Source organism: Triturus cristatus, chromosome 4_1 (assembly GCF_964204655.1).
Source record: "Triturus cristatus chromosome 4_1, aTriCri1.1, whole genome shotgun sequence".
Lineage (NCBI taxonomy): Eukaryota > Metazoa > Chordata > Amphibia > Caudata > Salamandridae > Triturus > Triturus cristatus.
This window is the reverse complement of record NC_140585.1, coordinates 172,465,162-172,482,113: the sequence shown is the minus strand read 5'-3', so window position 1 is coordinate 172,482,113 and position 16,952 is coordinate 172,465,162. Positions and strand designations below refer to the sequence as shown.

Here is a 16,952-nt window from a genome sequence, read left to right as displayed (position 1 = left end):
TAGTCCAAACCAGTTCTGGTCAGTCCTGGAGCACTTTGTCTACATGACTCCTTCTTTCCTTTGACAGTGTAGGCCAGGGACATCAGACACACCCCAGGAGGTGGAGCCTGCATTGGGGAGGGAAGGCACAGCCCTTTCTAAAAGTGGTATTTTCAAACACAGAATGTTAAAACCAACTGTAATTTAAAACCAACTGTATTTTATCACTCTGAGTTCAGGCATACTAAACTCGAATTTCTACCATGTTCCCTGGGTCAGTTAGGATTATAGGATGTTATAATCAAACTGGCCATTCTGGCCTATGGGGAACAGGTAGCCTTGCAATAGTGAAAAACAAATGTGGCTGTAATTCACTATTAGGACATGCCACACACACCAGGGCATGTCCTACCTTATACTTACAATGCACCCTGCCCTTGGGCCTAGCATAGGGGTGTCTGATATGAAGAAAAGGGAAGGTTTAGGGACTGGCAAGTCAACATGGCAGTACCAGACTTCACACAGGCTCTGCAATGGCAGACCTGAGACACACTTTTATAGGCTGCTTCTGTGGGTGGCACAACCAGTGCTGCAAGCCCACCAGCAGCATTTGGTTCACAAGCCCTTGGCACACTCAGTGCACTGCACTAGGGTCTGACAAGTAAACCAAACCAGCCAATCATGAAGTCACTAATCCATACATCAATTTACCATAGGGAGCACTTGCACTGTGGCACTGAATAGCAGTGGCACAGTGCCCAAAGCATCTATAACCAGCAAAAACACATGAGGCAACAGCAAAAAAGTGGAAGGGAGACCCACGCCAAGGTGCCAGGTCTAACACACACCAATAGCCTGGGGTGAGGCATTTACAAGGTGCAACTAATTCAAGTGCCGGCTCCGCAGCTAAGGTGGAGGAGCGGCACCCCACTGCTCTCAGATCAGTGCTACAAGGAAAAATAAAACGACAAGACACATTGCTATTATCATGTTATTTTTCTGCACGGAGCCAGGTTGGGGCGGGGCGGGGCTGGGTTGATTCACAGGAGGAGAAGTGGTACAGGCACTACTAAGTGTGCATGACGATTTGGCCAGCCGTCTTGGGCCGGCCAACCCATCATGTGCACTTAGCACTTAGCATTTCTCCACCCGGCTGTGTTGCACAGCTGGGTGGAGAACTGTCCCAAGGTTCCCAGGCACTGTATGAGTGGCCAAACAGGCCGCTCAGACCAATCACGATGCTGCTGTCATGATTGTGACAGCAGCGTCTTGATTGGCTTAGGGAAGCCTGGAAGCTTCCTGCTTCTGTGAGTCAGGAGGATGAGAAGAGGACAGTGGAGAGGCTGCGAACGTAACTAGGTAAGTGATTTTTTTTAGCCACCCTCCACCTGACTCACCACCCTGTTCTGTAGCAGCTGCCACTGACTAATTCCTCCTATTCCAAATATTGCCACTGAACACGAGGTACAGCATTTGGGTTCACTGTTCACCACGCTGAAATCTGCTTGTTTTGCTTTTTCACAAGCCGTTTTTCAATGCACAATCTATCACGGAAAAACAGTTGTGGTGTAATAATTATCTTCCAAGGACCCAAAGAAAGGCCCTCACACAAGTATTGCATTTTCATCAGCTCTGTTTTCACATACCATGATTAACTATTCAGATGTCCTACACATTGGCTAAAGAGCAGTAAAAATAAGGGGCTGTTCAAAACTCTGAGTATAAAATGCTACACTGACATATTTCAAATAACTTTAAGATTTTTTTTCATTTTACTTTTTTATCCCATCTTTCCAGGTCATTTGTTATGACTGAGAATCTTTTTGGACTGGTTAAGTTGATTAAAAAAAAAGTTATGGAAACCTCACAACTACAGCCCATCAACACCATAGCTAGGTAAGTCTTAAATACTCAATGACACAGAATTTACATCATATCTGGCAGACAGTCTGATAGAAGTCATTTTGATATGTAAGTGAGCGCCCCCCGGTGCCAAGAAACCAATATCACCAATAAGCCACCCATAATTCAGGATGAATTATCACTCAAATATCAGCTTTAATTATGCTTCAGAAATACTATTATTCAGCGCAGTTTCAGAAAATACAGAAGCGTTACCATAAATCACAGTTGTTTTTTATTTGGGTATATTAGAACAGCCCCTCTAAATTAAATATTTTATTTTTATTTCTCTATAAACAAAACTTATTTTTATGTCCTCAAACATTACCTTGCCATTTTTATCAAATTAACCCATGTATTACTGTCACACATCACAAAAATGTCCATCCTATGACAAGGACTTTCATTAACAACAAGGATAGTTAAAATTACATCAAGAATAACTGCAATAAACTGAGGGATATAATTGTGCCAGAATCACCATAATAATAATTCCTATTTGTAAAGCTCGAACATATTGCACCCTTAAGGGTTTCAAGGCGCTGGGGGCCGTTGGGGAGATTAAGTGAGCCATTGTCCAGAGTAACATGATGCTAAGCTGCCACCATCAGGAATGCTCTTAATATGCCAAGGATAGCCCACTAATACGGCAGGAATAAACTGAATTTTGTCAAGAATTCACATAATATATCAGAGATGGGCCACCATTTGCCAGGAATAGACATAATGTTCACTAACATGGTCATAATATGTCAAGAATGAGCTGTGATCATGCCAGAGATGGGCAGAATATTGTTGAGAATGAGCACAATATGTCAAAGATGGGCACAGATAGCCAGGGTAATGCCCTCCACTTCACCTGATGCCACCCAGACCCACAAACGTCCACAAACATACATACACATGATAAGATCATGTGCACTACTCATTCACTTAGAGGTACTTTTGTATATTGACACATGTACACACACACATAAGCATATGCAGACGTACATATGCTCTTCATCACCTGAGGGTTAGGGGTAGGACTAAGAACCCTACCTTGAGCACCATGTTGAATCTACCACCAGTGAGAGGACACCATAAATGTGGGAGATGTTTTACTTGTGAGAGCACACTTGAAGGAGAAGAGTTCATCTACAGACAAATCAGGATCCGGCTTACGGAATTCACAAACTGTAAGTCCAGGAACGTTGTTTACTGTGTTACTTGCCCTGTGAAAAGGCTTACGTTGGGAAAACAAATCAAGAGATACGTGAATGTATCGTTCAATACAAGTCGCTCATCCGGGGCTAGACCTTGAATGCACCCATGGTACAACATTATATGGAGTTGAGCCACCCCCTGTCAGATCTAAAATGGACAGTATTAAGACATGTGAGAGCCACAAATGCAGAACCTATATTGATAAGTTGAGAAGCACAAATGATACTTGGTTTACGCATGACAGAGTATGGCCTAAATGAACTGTCAGAAATAGGGAATATTTCTGCACAGTAAACATATACAAATTAGCAAAAATACAAGGGGTACATAAAACATAGAGTAGTAGAGGCAACCATGAACTCACTTACTAGACAAAAAACATTCCTGTCAGTCTATAAACATATCTTCCGATGCAGGAGATGATCAATAACTGGCTAAATCTGAACAAGATATTTAATGGATATGTATAATCTTAGAAATGTGTTTTTTAAATGAATGTGAATTCCCTGCCCTCTGTTCCAAAGTCCTTTACCGTGACCACTTCCTCTTGCAATAAAAAGTATAGAGGACATTGTTGTTTTAATTGTGTTGCAGCAAGTGCTCAACTAAAGCTCCTAGTCTTGGCAAGCAGCAGAAGGGTGAACAAAAGGCTGTTGGAGCAGAAAGGAAAATCACTGAATTTCCCAGAACGTTTGGCGACACCTTCAACACTGACACTCCCGCAAATCTACTGATACTGTTGGTGTTCCATCCCACTCCATTCCCCCTTCATCAGTAGCACTGTCTCACACCCATCCCACCATTGGCATGGGCCCTCTCATGAGGCTCCTTTACTCCTATCACACAGCCAGGGATTTAATTATTCATGCTCTTAATTTAAAATCTCAGCAATGACTGCAAACACCCTAAGGTAATCCATGCCAGCAAAGCAGTCCATGTTTACATTTCATGTGTTTTACTTCATGCAGTGTTCCCCAAAAGTATTTGCTTTATCCAGATGATGTGCTTCTCGAGTTTTATTTTCACAAAACATACTTTTATAGTAAAAATTGTGAAATGAGTCACCTTCAGGACTGGATGAGTTCAGATTGTGAGCAGACACTTATGATAGGCACGATTGAGAGTCCGAAGACTGAAGGCAGTACTGCTTTCTCACAGTGCCTGCAACTGGGTCATTAAGGTGTTCAGACTAAATGCCCATCCAATCCTTAGCTTTTTAGGAGAGCTCATGAAGCGATGGTAATATAAATGTCAATAGTAAATTAAAGCACTACTATGCATGTGCAAAATGATGGTTACAATGTATAGGAGTCATATCATGCACACTTGTAGTCATTATATATTAGAGCACTTGGTCTGCAGAAACACACAGTCAGGATGAAAGCGCTATGCAGTTGTTGAGTGTGCTAATAAGTCTTTATTATTTAAAGTCACCCTTTTTAGCAACCTTGGAATAACAAAAGATTGAGGATAAAAACAAGGTACTAAAGTAATGCTCTTCAGTTTGCATGCAGTTTCTTGATATTGGGTCGTACCTCACTGTGCTATATTAGAAGGATTGTGACATATTAGCTGCAACTAACAAAAGGATCTCTGTGTTAAAAGCTGTGGCGGATAGTAATTTTACCAGGGAGGGGGCGGTGGCACAAATACACCTCACTTACACCCATGCATTCACAAATGCACACATACCCGTTCACAACTTTAACACATTTATTAATTTATTTGAGAGTATTATATAGTGCTAGCTGGAGACACATACATTAATACATGCACGCATGAAACGTAAAAAAACGCATAAAACTTACCTTAACGTCAGCTCTCCGAGAGGGAAGCTTCAGAGGTCCCACGAGGGTTGGGGCTGCTGCCTTCCCTCATTGGCTGATTGAAAGGCATCAGGCCCAACCTCGTCACAGAGTGGGATGGGGTCAGCGAGACTGCTGACCCCACCCCACTCTCTGACTAGGTGCCACTGATTGACACTCTGCCCTGGGCACTTCAAGGCTTAATGCTGAAGCGCCCAGGTCCGAGGCAATCAGTGGAGCTCCCCTTCATAAGAAGGAGGAGGCCCTTGAGGCACTTTTGCCACACTGAGGTCACGCACACAGGGCTGTGCAATTGTCAGCCTGGCAAAGTTCAGCTCAGGCAGCCAGGAGTCTGCGCATTTAGCACATGTCCAGCTCCTGCCTGACCTGAACAAGAAGAGGGTCTGTAAGGCTGGTCTTTGTTCTGCCCCAACACCCATTGATTTTGACCCTGCCCCCTATTTACAAGGGTGGCGTAAATAGGAGGCAGTGCCAAAATTAAGACCAGGGAAAACCTGGACTTAACATGGCGAAAAGAGGAGAAATGCTTAATTTCTCCTTGTTCTTGCTGTTTCTATGTGAGCTGCATTGCGCAGCACATATAAAAACAGCAAATCGTCATGAATGATTGTTCATGTGCAGGAAGGTGTCCCTTCCTACACATAAACTATCATTTAAAAAATGATGATTTGCAACTTCTATGTATGCTGCACAATGCAGCATACATAGAAGTTACAATACGCCATTCTGGATAGTTTATGTGCAGGAAGGGAAACCTTCCTGCACATAAACAATCATTCCCTGCACGCTGGCACCCTTGTACTATGGTGCAAGTGTACATGCATTGGCGCTAGGCAGCTAAGTTTAGTGCCAGTGCTAGAGAAAATGCAGGGATATACTGTACCACTGTAAATAGGGCACATACCAGCATTTTCAGAATGGCGGAGCGTGGCATTAGCAATATTGGCTTAACGCCACCCTTCGCCATTCTCTTGTTAATAAGCCCCTTAGTTTGCTGTGCAGGCAAATCCTGCATTGTCGATCCCTGGTGAGTTGCACTATTCTTGCTGAAACAAGGCCAATAGAGGTACTAATGGGTGAGGCGGACTAATCTCCAGGGTCCTGTGACCTCAATGACAGAGTCATTGTTGCTCTAGGGTGCGCTGCTTCGTAGGCCTGCCTGCAAGACTAGAGGTGAAATTCAGTATGGATTGTGGTGGACAGGCCTTCAAGGTGCTAAGACACCAGGGCTTCTAAGGTCTAGCTAGAGCTTCTAAGGTCTAGCTAGAGCTTCTAAGGTCTAGCTGGGGCTTCTAAGGTCTAGCATGGGAATGTGCTCCCTCAGGAGAGTGGTCTGGTGGACTGTTCATGAAGGCTGAACCTGGTTCACCAGTACCAAATTCGGCAGCTCTGGCCTTAGGGCCACAACCTTTCCCCCACTGTAAACCATACTGCCCCACCGAAAGAAACTCGCCCTGCCTTCAGCTACAAACCAATTGTGCCCCGCTATAAACACCTGGATGAAACTCAATTCAAATTATGCACAAGAGTATTATGCTGCCTGGAAAAACAAGTAAGAACATCCTGGAAAGTGCAAACCCTCATATGGAATGCAAGATTAAGTAAAGCATGCAAAATATAAGTAGAAACAACATGGTTACCGCAACAATTTTACACTCATTATTCAGAAATCAAGAGTGTTTTTCCCTTCAACTTTAAGCACATTACTCTCGGGCCCGGAAGGGGCCTATTTCTATGTCCATTGCTTAAATCCTTACAAAATGTAAGCAGTATGGTTTAAAAAGACATTCCTAACACAGAGCCGCAGTACACATTTTATAAACTAAAATAAGGATAAGAGCTGATAAGGATCACATTAAACGTTTTCCACTTCAGTTATCAACCAGGTATTTCAGAACCTCTAGGAATGGTGCACTTCCACACCCTGGGAAAACAATGAGAAAACAAAAGTAGCGCTTCAGTGGCAAACTCTGTAAAGTGGTGGCGCTGTGTTGAATAAAAACCGATCTGGCTACTTTGCGACCACTCTTTAATGCTTTAATTAGTTACTTATTCTTTGTATTTTGAACCTGTTTTTAGGTTGAGCCTGGGCAGCGCGTGCTTACAAGCCCCTTTTGCCACCCGTACAACACTTTTTCCCATGTTAAAAGTGACGCACCGGCGGTGCAAGGGCCTTGTAAATAAGCCCCAATATGTTGCTAGACAGAGCGCAGTGGCGTGACTCCGAACCACCAGAAGTACATCATCACGTCGCAAGATTTAAGCAGAGACACCCCTTTGAGGTGATGCGAAAGGTAGTTCTACCACGGAGTTACAGCAACTGCCCATAATCTAGTTTATACCTGGTCATAGTTCATTGTTTTTTGTGTGACGATAATAGAGGTCATATAAGCGGTATTTGTATAGCTCACACAGAGCTTATAGAAGAGCCATGATTTGACATTTATATCCCCTTTCCGCTCTTATTGCTGTCCAGGGCAGTTTACTACCCCATATCTTATCAGAAGCGAGTCTCAAACTATCCGCCTTCAACCACTCTTAACAATTGACAAGTCATGGACTCCGACATTATTCCACTGCAATGCAATGGGTCTCACATTTGCGAGAGTTTGAGCTGTTGGCATCGTAAATGACAATGCCTTTTATTTAAGTGTTTTGAAAACCTGTAAGGGGTTTGTAAACAGGCACTTTGTACTAATAGTCCTTGCTTATGTGTTTACACACCTGTTGCAGGTTTTCAAAACACATTAAAAAAAGGCATTGTCATTTACAATGCAAATAGCTGAAACTCTCGCAAATGTGAAACCTATTTCATTGCAAATGCTTGTTTCTCTTTGTCCCGTGGCTGCACTTTGGAACAGAAAAATGTCAGGAACATTTCCAACGAAAGTGTTTCTTTCTTTTTTGGATCCATTTCACAAGGGAGCGAATGAAGGAAAGTAGAGGAAACTGAGGATAAGAGACGGTTATTCAAGCACAGCTTCAGCGAGTGAGGAGTAGCGAGAAAGACAGAAAGAGAGGGAATAAGAGGAAGAGGAAGAAAGAGCGGGAGGCAGCTGACAGCAGCAGAGAAGGAAATGTGGACACTTCGACCACTAATCTTACCTTAATAAACCTAGGGACTCCCATGCGCAACAGAAGCAGGCTGAAGGGTAGGCCAACCAGTCCTTGCCTTGACGTTCCTGACTCCTCCTCTCTCGAGGACAACACTCCGAGTCAGCCGCGCCTACGCCAAGAGGCAAATTGAATGATTTAAAACTTTTTTAAAAATGATGACAGGCCTTCCTGTCGAAAGATCATTGGTCCATTCTCTCTGGGGTAGGCCAGCAACAACAAGCAGGACCGTTATAAGTAGCGCGTTCGCACTATGAATGACTGACGGCCCTGATTATTACAGATTCTCTGTGGGCGCTGCAGAAACCACAAATATTGCACACACAAGGGCAAATGTCGCCCAACTTTACACAACCTGCCAGGGTTGTTTTATCCCGCACAAAGGCGAAAAATGTCGCCCATTTGTGCGGGAAACAGCCCAGTCTGGCAACACTGCCAACAGCACATGGGTTGTTAAACTACATTTCCCATGATCCGTGGGATAACCTTCCGGCGGCGCATTTGAAGACCATAGAGAAATGAGACGGCTGGGTCAAACAGGACCAAACGAACCAGGAGGGAGGCCGTCAGACAAGAAGTAGGTGGGGTCAATACCAACATTAACACCAATAACGGTAGGCCTGGGTGAAAATTTCGTTCCGTTCGCGGAAATTGCGATAATTTTACATTTTCGCGTGCCACGGAGAGTGCGAAAATGTAAAAAATTCCGGTTTCCGCAGCTTGGCGATAATTTGTTTCTTGCTCGCGCTGTAAAATAATACATTCTCGCGCGCGCGCGATCGCCTTACCTGAATCCCTGCGTTCGCCGACAAGTTTTCTTGATCCGGTCGCGTTCTCCTTGAGATGTTGTATTGTTTTTAGCCATTTGCGCTGTCTCGCGACAGTTCGCACCCGCAGTGACGTCATGCGTCGCGCGATCACGTCTTTCTTCTCGCGATCATGCACCGCGAGACAACTCAAAACAAGATGGCCGCGCCCGCAAGCAACCAAATGGGTAAGTTGGCGACCCGCAACCATGCAGAAAATCTCGCGAACATGCCGGAAAAAAACTTCCGCATCTTCGCGATATTTCCGCTTGTTTGCGATAATTTAAAACATTTTCGCGATAATTTGCGAAAGTTAATTTCGCAAATTCCGCCCACCCCTAAATAACGGCCCTTATGGCCCCATGTGAGCTATACATCAGAGGCTTGTGACACGAGTCATGAGCAGGCATTGATTTCTTGTTTACCATTCCTTTCACAGTAGTCACAGGAGCGGTATGACATTGGACCGCAGAGCGCCTACTGAAGTTGTTCACCCAGCGCCCGTCCCCAAAACCAATTTCCATGAGTACACCAAGTATGGAGGAAGTTCCTTAATATTTTCAAATGCTTTTTTTGTACAGTATGGTGGGCTGCATAAGATGAGTTACATTCTGAGATTTACCCACACACCATTCTCTCCTCACCAGCACCGGGCGCCGACTGATCTCCCCCACCCCGCGGTATCCTCACCCTAGGGTAACTTTCATGCAGGAGGACACAAGCCTCCAATGCACAATGTAAGACCCTTTCTCTAACCTGCTTTTGCAATGAACATGCACTGGAAGAACACCTTGATGCCTAACAGAGCCCATCTTCTATCCCACTTTTCTGCAATACTCAAACAAGAGGTTGAACTTATGGCAGCAACACCTATAGTTTGTGATCACCCAGAGGTGACATCCATTGATCAAAAATTGAGCACAGATACAGTACAATTTTGATTCAGGGACACCATTGGTTACTAAACACCATGGCATAAAATGTATTAATAAAATCCCCCCCCCTTTTATGCTTCATTTACAGTGTCCCGAACAACACAAAGCTCGGAGGAAGACGTTCATGAAAGAGGCCCACCCAAAAGGTCGAAACGGGTCTGCGTAAATAAGGTTCTAAGGGTACTTAGCATCTACACAATGTGAAGAACAACCACGGGACAGACAGAGAGGATTCATACCTCCCAATATTATGGTCATTTAAAGCATTATGTGCCCCGACCCTATTGGGCCTCTAGGTACCTGAAGGACTATACATTGGAGGGTAATAATATATACCCCCTGTGATACTAATCCAATACTGTGACAATAAAACTCCACTACATATGGGACACTTTAACTAGATGACTTTCTTTTGGTCATTAAGAAAAGAGCACTGTATATGTTGGACACTTATGTATGATGTTTTCGTTAAATAACCTAAGAAAGTATCAATATATGTACAGACATGGCATGTCATCTATGTAAGGTTTTATGTTGCCCTTTGTGGTCTTTAGTTATCATTTATGTGAATTTCTGTCTTGTATTTGTTTATTAATCCACTTTTGGGGACTGACAAGTCCACAAGGAAAAGTTTTTCTGTATTTTAGAGTGTATAGTTTTCTTTTTCCTTTCATCTCTAATTTGAGCATTCAATGTCAGTTGGAATTTTGGTACTTATAAGTTATGTCAAAATGCATGGTACACTAGTGAGAGGATATGTATAAATTGAAAGTGGAGTAAGATTTCCAACAAACGTTGGTAAGAAGAGACGCGAAATAATCACACTGCCTTGTAAAATTGTTGACAAATCTGTAGTGCGAGGGGTCCCTTTTGCATAATTTACATTGATTCATGATATACACTCCCACTGCTCTGCCTATGCTACTCTGACCACATGACATTGCTCACACTTCACTGATACTGCATTGCTCAGACAGATTAAGCAAACAGGAGTCACTTGGATTCACCCAGGCCATCAACTGCACCCTCGAGGAACAAATTGCCAGAAAACATAGCAGCATGTACCAGCTCTCTCTTCTAAAGAATGTGAAACTGTTTCCTACAGAAAGTAATTTCATAGCTGCTGTTCAAGTCCTCATACTTGTATCTGGATGATAACGCCATGCTCCAAGACCTCCCAAACTCCATCCTGGCACTCTTCAAAAGCATCCTCCAAGCCACAGCATGTCTCATCCATGGCCTGAAGAAATATGAACACCATCCTGCTGGCACTCCATGGCCTCCACCATCTCATAACCAGCTGCATCGTTTAAAAAGCCATCACAACCAGCACCCTCTATATTTTGTAGACAAGCTCACCATCTCTGGTGGCTCTGAGCATGCCTGCAGCCAGGACACCATCAGACTGCAGACTAAGAGGTGTAAGAAACAAAAAATAAGGCAGCAATCTTTTTCTATCGATTGTATTCTATGGTGATTGTGTTTATATCTGCAAATAAAATCTGGAACAACATCACCATGTCCATCAGGACCACCTCAACGCTGCTCCATTTTGGGAAAAAGTTAAAGACACACCTTTTGAAAGAGCACTACATTACAATGCATTTACCGTCCACAAACCAGCTATTTCTCCTATCACTTGTTTACGTTATGCTCGTCTCTGACCCTGTCAAGTGCCCCACTGCTATGTAACACCGTGCTCACTGAGCTACCCACACTACACTGCTCACAACACACACGGACAAGCACGGAGACTGCACTCAGTATGCAGAGACACTGCACAGCTCACACTGACTCCTTTAACTGCTCACAATGGACTCAACTCAGTGCATAAACTCCACTGTTAGCGATGCAGTGCCCTGGCTGCAGTCACACCGAACACCTGGGACTATGTTCATACTACCCTCGCATTGCACCACTCATGCCTACAGCTCACAATACTCTATTCATTTGCCCCTGATTGTACTACATTTGTACTAAAATACTCACACTACAATGATAATGTACTTTTCACACTACACTACTCACTCTACAGAGCTCACAGTGGATTCCACCACTGTGCACAACATACTCAATCTCTCATCACGCAGACCCTTCTCTGTCACTATAAGCCTTGATTTGCAGCACAGCACTCAGCCTTCTTCTGCTTTAGCGCAGTACACTGGTCTCTAACTCACGCCCTTTAAAGCACACAACTAGCACCAAGCCAGACAGGTTCTTTCAAAAACTGCGATTTCACTGGCTGTGGCAGTTTCAGAAAACCAGTATGAACAGGACCTCAATTGCCAAAATCCTTTGTTCAAAAAAGTTCTGTGAATGACACTAAATAAAATGTCAGGGAAACAAAACTTCACCGGGCGGGCTTTTATAGAATATTGTCCAAGAAGGAAAAGCGCATTTCATTGGACGTGCGCCTTAGAGGAGAACTATAAACAGAACTGGACTGGATTGGACCTTAAAAGAAAATGTAATGAAACTTCATTGGGCAGGCTGTGCAAAGAGGAAGAATCACAAAAACCTCACTAGATTGACCCATTAAAGCAAAGGACAATTAGCGACTTTCCCTGAGCCGGCCCTTCAACGCGTATCGCACACTAGCACTTCTACTCCTCACCAAAGAAACAGTAGTGAGTGCACCATCCTTCTCTCTCTCCGCACACACACACTGTAGGAAGTTGGCTGTGTATATGGTATGCCACTAGGTGGGCATACCATGCACAGGGTCCAAAGACTCCTCAAAAGGGTACAGAGCTCAAAGCAAACCCCAAAATGCTCTATTAGTGGTAGTGTGGTCGAGCAGTCTTAGGCCTAGCACAGAGGAGTGTAAGTCATTTACAGCACACACATGACCAATAACTGACACACGACTCAAAAATTTTATAAAAATAAGCTTTATTTGTGTTTTATTTTAAGACCAAAATCTTCGCAATAAAGTAAGTAAGATTTTAAGAAAAAATACTTTTCACTTTCAAAAGTAGACAGTGCAATTTCTGAACAGTTCAATGTTATCCTATTGAGGAAAACTATAATGTGGTTATACAGGTAAGTACGTAACTTACAGTTCTAGTCTTCGGGACCAAAAGTCAGCAAGGGGCAAGGGTCAGGTGAGTGCCAAAACTGCACCACCAGCGGCACAGGGGCAGCCGGGTGCAGAAGTCAAAATCGGAGTTTGGCTCAATGTGTTTGAATGGTGACTGAGATAGCAGGAGCCAAACTTTGGGGATTATATCAAGCACAGGGGGAGGTGGCACAAAGCAGCACCAAATATATACCACCAGCGGCATTGCGGCAGCCGGGCGCAGGGTGCAATTTCATCGTTGGGAGCCCAATGCTTTTCAATAGAGACTTTGCTTTCAACAAACAGGCTGCAGGTGTTGAACCAGAGGTTGCAGAAGGGAGACCAATGACAGCAGAGGTAAGTAGAAATATAGGGGTCCGTAGGGGCACTGTCGGTACTTTGGGTGCATGGGTGCCTTTCGATGTCGGAGTCTTCTTACCGGAGCAGGTCGCTGTCAGGGAGAGCATCTGGATTCTGGCTGCAGGCGTCATCATGGAGTCCTGGGGGGGTCAGCCAATGCTGGACGAGAGGTCAGGATTGTTGGGGAACCTGTCCTGGGTCAGTGTTCCACCTGGGCATGGGCCAGAGGCGTCGGGTGCAGAGTGGGCAGGACTTGCAGATCCTCAGGGCACTGGAGTCCCTAGAGTTGCTTTATTGTGGGCAGAAGCTCTGGCAGTCTTCCTCAAGATTCTGGAAGCCACTGGCTGCAGGCGTCGTCTTCTCAGGAGTCTTGGAAGCGGAGACAGACCAAGTAAGTAGTTGTTTCAGGCTTCACTGAGCCGTGTCTTCTTTGTCTTTCTTCTGAAGTCACGGGTAACTCATTTGAAAGTCTGAGGGAGCCTCCTGAATACTAAATTTAAGGGTGTTTTAAGGGAGTAACATATAGAGCCAATGGGCAGCTCACCTGGGGTGACTACACCCTCTATTATGCTATCCTCATGTGGGAGGGGGGAATAGTCCTAGTCGTGATTGGAGGAGTCCCCTCATCTTCAAGATAGAGGAGACTGAAAAGTGTGCTTAACTTCGCCTCCTCCACCAGAGGGACAGAGTTGACAAAGGTGGGCACCCATCCTATTCTTTCTAAGGCTTCTCGCCGGCTTTCCCGCCCAAAGTGGGGGTGTAAACCAGTGCCTGGCATCCGCTTCTAGCTGCAGAGGCTGGGGGTTGCATTATAAAAGGCGGCAGGCCTTTGAAGCTTCTCCTTAAAGCAATGTACCCATCCCGGATGTGGAGGTTTGACACCTCCGCCCAGGATGTGCATTGTTTCTGGTCCCAGAGAGAAGAGGCTCTTCACCCAGGGGCCCAGAAACATATATGTCTGTGGCAGGCTGCCTAAAGCTAGTCAATGACCACACCAGGGTCGGTAGGTTTCCAGGGGGCACCTCTGAGTACATGGTTTAGTACAACTCAAACTGGCATCCGAGTGGATTTAGTACAAAGAGTTGTTTTGTACCAAACACTCCTGGGTTAATTGAAGCCAACATGGTGCTGTGGAACTCGAGTTGTCAAGGTTCCAGCCTAGGTACTCTCTATGGCTTCACTGGCACTTCCCATATTAAGGAATAGACCCTAATACTGTAGAGGCATATGTGCTCATACAAATATGCCCACACCTGTGATATAGTGCACCCTGCCTTAGGGCTGGTAAGCCCTACTAGAGGGGTGACTTACCTATATCATGGGCAGTGCCAGTTGGCATGGCACTCAGGCAGTGTGCCATGTTTACTTGGTATTGTCTGCACCAGGCCTTGCATGCTGCAGTGGCAGTCTGCATTGGCCTAGGTGAGGGATCCCTGGAGGATCCTCCCCAGTCCCAATGCCCTAGGTACCCATGTACCTTTTACTAGGACCATTTGTGGATCAGTTTTAGGGAAAGAACACTGGTACTGGGAACCTGGACTGCAGGTCAAAGTTGCAGCAAAAGCCAGGCAAAATGGTATTGAAATAGAACTCCATTTTCTCACACAGTCTTACAAAATTCTGCACAAAACCTGTCCGTATCAAGTTCAACATGTGCTTTTTAATAAATAGAAAAATACCTATTGGCTTTGTCATTGCCCATAGTTTAAGGGACTTCAGTTCTTGTACTCACATCTCCTGTGGCCACCGGCTCTGCCTTGACACCTCCTTCAGCTGCACATCTGTCTGCTCCAATGAGCCTGGTTACCACAGACTCTGTAGTGGGTGAACACAGGATGTTTCGACATGTGGGCGAGAACATGTAGTACCGTGTTACCCCCGGGAGACGTTACACTAATTCCCATTTGGCAGGAACCTGGTTTCATAACTCTGAAAGGGCGCAGTCAAGATGAAGAAAGTAACAACAGTGCCGAGTGCAGCTTCAGACATTTCAACAGAATAAAAGGATGGGGAAGTCCCGTTAAAAATGAATTCTAGATCTCACATTTCACCACATCTGTACTGCCAACACTCACAAAAGGCGGGCATAGATCTGTTTCCGGGTATATTTACAAAGGTGCGCAAACACATACACACAAAACCAATAGAGGAAAAACTCTTACTAAAGTATTCTTTTCGAGATAATAAAGTCTATTCTAGATCACAGAATTAGCAATTTATCGATTTTCATTCCCAATAGTTAAGTAAAGCGAAGTAGTGAAACGGCACCAGGTATATAATTATATACCCACTCCTATTATAATGTTACCACTTTGTGGAATTCTTGGAATCTGTGTGCAGTCGGCATGGAAACTCCACCTGGTGGGGTATTCCACCAGATCGATTCCATGGTAAATCACGTGCTTGCGTCACTCGGAGGGGGGAGGGGGTCGTGGAATGGAACCCGCTGTTACTGTTCGAGGTCCTCGTGAGCAGTGCACCTTCGGAAGCCCACCTTCCAGCAGCACCGACTCTGGTTACTCATACAGAAGTTCTGACAAGGGGGAGGTTTTAGGGATGGTCAGGCCAGGAGGGAGATTGGATCGAGACGATCAAGAGCTTAATCTCTGTGGCACAAGTTCAGACGCAGCTTCACTGATGTATGACCTGATGTACGACCTCTGCCCAGGCGATGTTCACATTTTCTGCCTCTCGAATAGCAAAACAGATCAGAAAGAGTGTGGTACCTGTTTATACAGTTTGGGGCTTATTTAGAAGCCCCTTGCGCCATCCTCACGTCACTTTTCCCATGTTAAAAATGATGCAAAAGTGGCGCAAGGGGCTTGTAAATCTGCCCCTTTGAGCCAAGATGGTAGCCGAGACTTGGTAACATTGAGGGGCTTGTTTCAGTTTTGTGAAACCTCCCAAAGTTCTGCATACCTAACCCAGCAGCAAAACACTCCTCTCCTGTTGCCTAAAGGATGCTCCCAAGAGGATGTCTGACACAGCACCCAAAAACACAAAGCGCCGAGAAGCTCTTTCACAAATGCACTTTGCACTGCTCATGGGTGCAGACTGAGTTCCTTTGTGAGGGGCGAAATGGGCTTCAGGGGCGACACCCACTTCCTTACCTGACGTCATTATCACATATGGCTGTAAACTATTCACTAAATTTACCTTTGTTATGATGCCACTAAACATACAGGAGCTATTAGTTCTGAACCCATCTTTACCTCTTTCTGTGGTCTTTGGCAAACCACTTTTCTCTTTTTGTCTCAGTTCCAAAGCCTTTTAGAATTGGAAGTAATTAGAGACAGACTAATGCCTGTATGAAGAATGTTGGAAAGTGCCCTTTTCAAAATGGCCACCCCCACTTATTGCCTGGCATTTGATGTGTCTTTGACTTGAAGTGCACTGGGTTCCTGCTAACCAGCTCGCCAATGCCAGATCTGTTTCCCAAAACTGTACCATTGTTTTCCTCAACTAGCAATACCTTGGTTACCCTCTGAAAGTCCCTAGTAAATGGTACCCTTGGTACCGAGGTACTAAAAAGGGTCCCTAGGGGCGGCAGCACGAACTGTGCCACCCTAAGGGCCCCTGCACCAAACTCATGCAAACTGCCTCTGCGGGCTGAGTGTTTTAGTGCAGACAAAAATTAAAACATGACATGGCGGCCCACAGTCTGTGGGACATGCAATTGACACTGCATGCAGTATAGGGAATTCATCCCCACTGCAGGCCTTACAGCCCTAAGGCAGGGTGCATGCACTATACTACATGTGAGGGC

General features: G+C 44.9%; 1 protein-coding gene across 1 annotated transcript in view; it reads right to left on the bottom strand.

Moving 5' to 3' along the window:
- The window catches only part of LOC146853828 (membrane-spanning 4-domains subfamily A member 4A-like), a 146,854-nt gene extending 131,808 nt beyond the window's left edge, over nt 1–15,046 (bottom strand). The window contains exon 1 of the mRNA XM_085651816.1: nt 14,919–15,046. The gene's annotated coding sequence lies outside the window, so the exon portion shown is untranslated. The remainder of the gene's footprint in view (nt 1–14,918) is intronic.
- Between the last annotated feature and the right edge of the window lie 1,906 nt (nt 15,047–16,952).